Source organism: Carex rostrata, chromosome 34, assembly GCF_964058835.1.
Source record: "Carex rostrata chromosome 34, lpCarRost1.2, whole genome shotgun sequence".
Classification (NCBI taxonomy): domain Eukaryota; kingdom Viridiplantae; phylum Streptophyta; class Magnoliopsida; order Poales; family Cyperaceae; genus Carex; species Carex rostrata.
The window spans coordinates 2,344,605-2,353,149 of NC_135951.1; the positions used below are offsets into that span (position 1 = coordinate 2,344,605).

At 31.2% G+C, this 8,545-nt stretch overlaps 1 long non-coding RNA gene across 1 annotated transcript; it reads left to right on the top strand.

The window, feature by feature from the left end:
• The first annotated feature begins 4,320 nt into the window (after positions 1 to 4,320).
• Positions 4,321 to 5,517, top strand: LOC144549179 (uncharacterized). Its single transcript, XR_013509610.1, has 2 exons — positions 4,321 to 4,486; positions 5,214 to 5,517. It is a non-coding gene; the product is annotated as an uncharacterized LOC144549179 (long non-coding RNA).
• Positions 5,518 to 8,545: the final 3,028 nt, after the last annotated feature.

The following is an 8,545-nucleotide window of genomic DNA, read 5'->3' on the forward strand; positions in this document are numbered from 1 at the left end:
CTCGTGACCCAAAAAACGCTGTATTTTTTGTATTATTTGATTATGAAATAATTTATTTTTGGTAAATGAAGAAAATTGAATTGGTAAACCAGCCATTGATTGCATCCACCGTAAACAAAAAGTTGCCTTCAGTACGGATCACTAAGTATATTTCTTTTACAGAGTGCAAACAATTGCAGAAATAATTTTATTTCGATCTCGTTTACATGTATGATGCATAACTAGTTCGGGTTGATCCCGCACAATATACAAATCTAAATTTTATATATAGTTTGGGTTAATCCGATGCAATCCGATGCCATTATCTCGATGTAGTACATGATATTTTCAGAACTATATTGTTGCTAAAATATTAAATTCAATTAGAAAGTGGCGTGGAGAAGACTTGACAGTACAGTAGTCAATGCTTAGTTCACTTTTTCTTGGAAGTGGCGTGGAAGTGGAATGGTGTACTTTAGGGGAATGGGGTCACTGTGTCTATAGGAAGCTACCTTGCAGTTTGCTGTTTGAAAGAAATCACCTCCACCTAGCCTGTTAACGATTTTCTTGATAAAAATTACGTTACCACCTGTCAAGGAATTGCCCATTCTTTGAACTTTTGGTGCTCTCATTTTGGAAAAATCTTATATAGAGTCGAGTTAAAATTGACAGGGATCATATAATTGGGCGAGCTTAAAAGTGTAATAACTGAGTTGACACAACAACAAAGTATGTACTTTTCACGAGAGAAAAAATACATTTATGACGGAACTCCGTCGCAAAAAGTACCGTTGCGAATAGAAAAAACATGTTTATGATGGTACTCCGTCACGAAAAGTCATTTTTTATCCTCATGAAAAGTGCTTGTCTTTTGTAGTGTGAAAGATACGAACAAAACAATCGTAGCCGTTCATTAATTCCTTGTATACCCCTCAATTCTACGTGCTTTTCTTATTTTTCCTTCTACTCTTCAAAATTTCTTATACTGGCGACTTAACATCTGTAAATATTTTTTATATACTCATCAGATCTTTACTATAAGTTTAATTACAATTATTTTCTTAAACAAATATTATTCAATCTTATATCTAAAACGAAATGACAAATATGCCCTCTTATTCCTCCTTTACATTCAACGGTGTCAACAGGGGCGGATCCGGGGAGGGGGGCAATTGTCTCCCTGGATTTTGAAAAGTAAAAGAATAGGAAATAGTTCGTTGTAATTAATAGCAATAGAGAATAAATAGAGAATAGTGCATTCCAATGACTAGTTTTTTATTGCTTTGTAAGTATAAATAAGGACACTTAAAATGTGTTAATCTCGTCTCTATTTGTATTACAAAAACTATCAGCATAAAATGTGGAAACCTTAATCAAGTAATTGGTTGTATAGATGAACGAATTACCTGAAAGGAAAGTAGGACTTAATTTGAACAGTTAGGTTGTGTCGGGTGCACTAATGGGTCGGGTCCAGCTGACCCACATCTTCTTGATATCATTTGCTGAAAAGTTGCATTGACCTCAGGTAAACGGAGACTCTTTCCAAAATCAGAATCGCAGAACAGAATCACCACATATGAAAAATATTTAGTACTGGTATGTAATGGCCAACTATGATTGACTAGAAAAAGCTACATTATTTTGTCAGTTTCCTTTAAACACTGCTTTGGAACTCAATGTAGTCTTTTAGTCACAATAGAAATTGGTAATCATTCAAAAAAAAAAAAAAAACAGTTATAAATTCCACTAATTTGATTCAATTTTTGTGTTTGTTCTTAGCTAAGAGGGTTTTAATTTTGACTAATTTATGTGTCGATTCTTATTTCCTAATATGAATACCTATTATGATTCATTGACTGACGGACTCATTAAGCCAATCTTTATTGTGGAAACGGAGAATGAGAAACTTCATTTAACAAGGCTTAAATCGTAGTACAGGATTAATTTCAAATGACGATAGTGTGTAGGCACGAAAAATCTCATTATGATTAATTTCAAAACGGACTAGATATAATGAAACAAAAAGAAAATTTAAGATGTCCAAGTTCCTACTTTTTTGAGTAAAGCTTGGAGTTTAAGTCAGCTAACTATTTAATATCTACAAAAGAATGTCCCTTCCGAGTTTCGAACTTGCTGGAGAGTATTACCTTTGCCACTACACTAGAGACTAGTTCTCATGTCCATCTTTCTACCATTAATATTGCAACAAAAATTGATTGAAATATGCTTTGTGATCTGTTCCAATGATATAATGGTAAAGTTTTTATCACAATTGATTACGTTTGCAAATAAGACTAAGTCCTTTTATTATTTTAGTTAGTTATTAATTTTGCTGTCCTTTTTCATAAGTTAAATTTCTTAATTTGTAACTTTACTCTAAAGTTGATAAACTCTTTTCATCTTGCATGAAAAATTTAAACTACATGGATAGATATCTATAATTGAAATGACATTTTTTTAAATTTTAGTATGCTCTATTTATCTCATTGCTCGTCACGTGTCTATGCCGCTGTATAATAGTTATGTTTATAAAACATAAAACAAACATATATGCTATATCAAAAAAATATATTATTGATCAACTGATAATTTGAAGTTCAACTCATCTCCAATTATTTAAACATGTGTGATGATCACATTACTAATGGTTTCTAAACCGCGTGTACGTGATTAATGGGGTTCAAAAGATAGCCAATGGCTAAATGCAGATCGCAAGATCTACATAATTTATGAATTAGTCTATTTTGCTTGTATCTAGTAATTTCCACTATTGACCTTTTTGGTTTATTTGAATTTTGAATTTAAATTACATCCTTGCAATGGCTAGACTCAGGCGGTCACAACCTCAGATCTACTTTACCATCCTTTTGAATATAAATTAATAATGATAAAACAAAATAGTAAAAAATATGATCTTGATGATCTCCATGATCTTAATAATCATCATTATTCAACATCCAACTGATATCCGACATTCCATAGAATAATCGTGTGAATCATCTATCAAAAGATCATGTATCAAATCATTCCTCAGCTTGCATAGATTACGTCAACTTGTCATGATATGTATCTTTGACTTCGTTTGATCATCAGACATAAAAATTAATCGTGGACACATCTCAAAGAAAGAAACTATAAAATTCAATGTTTATATTTTTGCAAATTAGTCAAACAACATAGAAGATTACTTACACCAACAAAATGGACAAATTTCGGTGTTTCCCCTATTGGATCTGACTACCGCTCTTTGATCCAGTATTCCTTCAAGCTAGCGCTTCTGTTTAGTGGATTTGGCCGCCACCTTCGGTGTTTTTATTTGGTGGATTTGCCCACCACTTTTCAATTCACCCACCGCCTTGTGTGTTCATTATGGTGGCTCTTATACATATAGTTTTTTACTATATATGTTTGATGATGTTCTTTGTCTTTGTTGTTTGGGATGATGTTTGCTATGTGCTATATTTCTCATCGTCTTCTCCATCTTTTCTCGATCTCCTCCTCTTTTTTTTATGATCTCCTATTTCTGAGCTCCTTTTCTGTCTCCCACACTAGATATTTTTCTTTGGGACTTCTGAGTGATGACTGTTCCGTTCCGGTTGATTAAGTTTTTCGGTCCGATTTGATTCAGTGCATTCATTTTAGTTTGTTTTTAGCTAAATGCTTTGAAAGACACTTGTTGCTTAATATTATGTCTCAGCTTAGTGTTATGTAGTACATGATGTAAACACTGGGATGTAACTACTTTGATGTACTACGTACTCTTATGTGCTTAGTGAAATATATTCATACGGGCTTTGTATAAAAAAAAAAAAAAAAAAGAAAACAAAAAAAGATTATCATAAGTAAGGGATAAGCTAAAATAATATTTTGTTAATTTCTGTCTTTCTCCGGGTTCTTCCCCATGTTACAGTTACTGCTATTTAAATTTTTTGTATGCAATATAATTTTTGCGTTGTACAGGAATTTGGACCTGCATATAATTTTCTTTTGTCCAAACTAATTAATAGAAGTGGGATCTGTACAAATTTTCCAAACCGAGTTGTGCACGCATATATATGACAAAGTGACTTCCTTTTCGAAGTCATATATTTGATTATAAATCCGTGGACTGCATATATATGACAAAATACTTTTGAAATTATTTAGGGTTTTGAAACTTAAGTTTATGTCTGTACGTGTAATTCATTGCAAACATCATAATAGAATAAAACTACATGCTATAGTCATAATAAAATCTTCCGGAACAAAATTCCTGAAGGGGCCTTTTGCACAGGTAATACAGTTCTTTAAAAGGGCTTATATGTAAAATACAACACAAGCTGCCTCTTTATAAGAAGAAGAGACCCTTTTCTTTTTGTAGCACGCATTTCCATAGAAGACAATTTTTTTTTTTACATGATGCCGTTCCAAAATATAATTCTTTCCTCAATAGTGCTGCTCCTCACCGTTGGCTTAATGCTTATCACCCAAGCTCAAGTAGTGCAAGCTGGCAGAATATCTACCGCAGGTTCATTTATCATATATAGTTCCTTTCCTTCTTTTTAATTTTATATATTTTTTGGTGAATAAAACTGCTTGTTATTACTATATCAATTTTTCAAATATTTTTTTTATAGCTAACTGATGATAACATAGTATTTAAATTAGTACTCCAGAATTTGCATCAAAATTTTAAAACAAATTGAATATAATTCGTGTCATAACATGGTTTTTTGCCCTAAATTTTTTGAATTTGACTGGGCGTAAAGCATAAACGATAACTAGGTTAACCAGTCTCCTTGCAAAATTCTTACTATATCCTCTTATTTAATTATTTGCTTTTATTTTATGGACGACTAACATTGTATATCTTCATTTTAATTTATAATTGCATTAGGCGCACCTCAACGTAACTTCCCTAAGTTTGTATGGATACACCAGAAATTTCCCTTTTTCTGATAGATAACTGAAATATAATAACATAATATTTTTCACCTGTACTTCATAATTTGCATCAAAATTTTAAAACAAATTGTATATAATTCGAGTAATTACATAATTGGTTTCTTGTCCAAATTTCTATCATTTGGGAAATCTCCAATTTTGACTGTAAAAAGCACAAAAGATAACTAGTAAAATAAGAGGACAGTAAGAAATTTCAAGGAGACCAGTCTCCTTGTAAAATTCTTTCTTATTTATTTGATTTTATTTTAAGGAAATCTAACTATATATATCCCCATTTTAATTTTTTATAGGACATATTGCTATTCCATATTACCCTGCACCGGGTTCTGCCCAACCCAGTGGGCACTACTAGAGGGAAGGCAGGAAGTTGAAGAAAAGAGAACACAATTTCTCATTTTTTTTAATATGATTATAATAAGAATAAACAAATCAATCTAGCTTGTTTCAGTTTTTGGTAGGGATGCAGCGGTTGTGGAACAATTGTATGATTTTTTTTTTATTTTGAAAAATATTATATACTGTTTGAGATAACACTGGTCTATAAGGTGTTCTCTATTCTAATGAATATGATGAGGCTAATAGTTTGGGATGAAACTTCCATTAGACAATAAATTACTGATGAAATATGTTTGTAGATTTAGTTTGTTCATTTTTTTAAGAAGAATTTTCTAAAAGTTATTTTTACTAATAAAATGAGTTGCACAAATCATCAATTTCACCAGAAATTGACACGCAAGTATTTCTTGAGGATTAATTGATTCCTCATTTCTCCAATTATTCAGTTCGTAGGAGTTGCAAAGGAAACATCAATTCTATGTCAAAAAAAATGATTAATATTTGTGGGAGACAGATCTTTTTTGTTTAGGGAGCGCCTAATTGTCCTCCAAGATAAATCTCTCAATTATCCTCTGAACTCTAACAACCTGGGACTACACTCTAACTACCTTGTCAAGACTACGTACTTTTTGGAAATATCATCAACAAATTTAGAATAGCGCGTGCATGCAAGTATTGATACATGCGCGCGCAAGTATTAATATACAACATATCAAGTATTTATACCTAACGTACAAAATATTTAGAAAAAAATGGACGTATCAATTTTTTTGTTCTCTCTTCCATCACACATCCATCTTATTTACATTTTTAGAGGTGGTGTTTTTTTTCTCCTTTCATTATCTCCCATATTTGTGAGAATCTATGAGGATTTTGCGAATCTCAAATTACGAGCGTCTTCTACGCAATTTTCTCTTTGAAATGAGATTCTTGATGAAGTACTTTTGAATTCTTTGTCATGCAAGTATTTATATATCTTTGAGCAAGTATTATCCCCTGTTATGGAAATGTAGATAGTTCATGAGTCAAATATTTGTATCTAATATATTATATCAAAAAAAAAATTCATATGATAATGTTTCAAACTAATAATATCAAATATGAAAAGTTTTACACATCGTCATGCAAGTGTAAATAATTCATGTTTCAAGTGTTTGTACCTAATAGATTCTATCAATTTTTTTTTTCAATATGATACTAGATAGCATCTGAAAATAATAATATCAAATATTGCAAATATTTTTTTATATCGTCATGCAAGTGTGAATAGTTAATGTATTCTACCAAAAATAATTATGTGTCACTGAATGATGTCTCAAAGTATGAATATCAAGTATTCAAAGTATTTATAGCTCGTCATGCTAGTGTAAAATAATTCTTGTATCAAATATTTGTACCTAACATATTCTATCAATTTTTTTTTTATATGACTCTGAATGATGTTTGAAAATATTAATATCAAATATTGCATGTATTTATACATTATTGTGTAAGGTAATAGTTCATGTGTCAAGTGTTTGTATCTAACAGATTTTAGTAAATTAGATTATTTTTCATATGACACTTGATGACATCTAAAAGTATTAATATTAAATATTGCAAATATTTATACCTTGTCATATGAGTGTAAAGAGCTCATGTTTCAAGTATTTGTACCTACCATATTCTATCAAAAAAAAATTCATATGACATTAGATGACGTCCGAAAGTATTAATATTAAACATTGCAAGTATTTATACATCATCAAGCAAGTGTAAATAATTCATGTGTCAAGTATTTGTATCCTATCATGCAATAGTCTTTTTTTTTTTTTTTTTTCCATATGGTACTAAATAATGTCTGAACATATTAATATTTAATATTGTAAATATTTATACATTGTCATGTAAGATGTGTCTTGTGATTTTACCATAATGTAGACGTAAGAATTTAGATTATGAACAAAGTATACCACCATTTCTAAAAAAATAAATCAAACTAAAATGAGATAAAGTATCTGATTCATATTCAGATCAACTCTTCTCTTAGCCACCTCACATTACAAAATCCAGAAGTGTGATCGAATGAAAGCAAGAACACTTTATGCAAGTAAACAAAGCAAGACCATTATCTAATATCCAATCAGTTGGTGTGTGCGTGCTGTACTGTTTGCACTGACGCACTATTGTATCTCTCGTTAGTAACAGGTTATATACTGTTATCTCCATCCTAAAAGTTCCACAACAAAAAGGTTAAATTAACAACATCTATTACCTGGTAAGCAGCTTCATTTACTCAGGGTCCGTGATAGAATCCAAAGCATAGATGAAACTGTTCTATTTAAATTCTGAAAATAACTATCTGGATCGGTTCTATTTAAAACCGATCCAGATTATTGACTATTTGGATCGGTTCGTATCTAGGAACCGATTCAGATGAGCAGTAATCTGGATCAGTTCTATTTAAAAGCGATCCAAATAGTCCATATTAGAATCGGTTGAAGAACCGATCCAGATTTGTTTGGCATCTGTATCGCTCTGATCAGGATCGGTTGTATTCCGATACTAATATGCGTATATAACCGATCCTGATTCCATTTTTTCCACTACTAAGACCATATACGGCAGTGACAATGCCGTATGCTGGTTAGACATGAGTATCATAAATATATTTCGAATTAATTTAGAAGGATATCATCTAAACCCTAGATGATACCTATTTATGTGATTTAATTCAATTGCTAACACCTTTGCCTGAAACCTAGACAAAAAAAACTGTATAACACCACAGAAGAAAATTGTATAAAATTATTGTATCTTTACTGCTTTATATAATTTCTTTTATGAAAAAATTCTTCATTCGCATTGTACTCAATCACTACGAAGTTCCCAATCGATATGGGTTGGTGGCGCAAGTGATCGGAAAGCCGACACTTTACTATTAGTGGAGCAGGCATTGGATTAGGATAGTCAAAATGTATCCGCGCCCACACGATTTGTCCAAGTCATTTTAATTATTTGTATTGTTAAGATTAAACCCCCATAAACCTCAAATATCGTTTGTACCTATGTAATAAGAATGAACAAAAGATATATGTTTTTTTTAAATAAATTATAAAATAATTGTAAGTATTCTGACTGAACATAAAATGGGTATGTTTATTATCATTAACAAACTTTATTTTAAATGGATGTAGGCGTCATCAACCAAATTGGACAGGAAAAGTTGGAAGATAATGATTTTTGTTGGTGCTCCATTTACTAAAGTTGTAGGCATCATCAACCAACTTAATTGTTTGTGGATTGC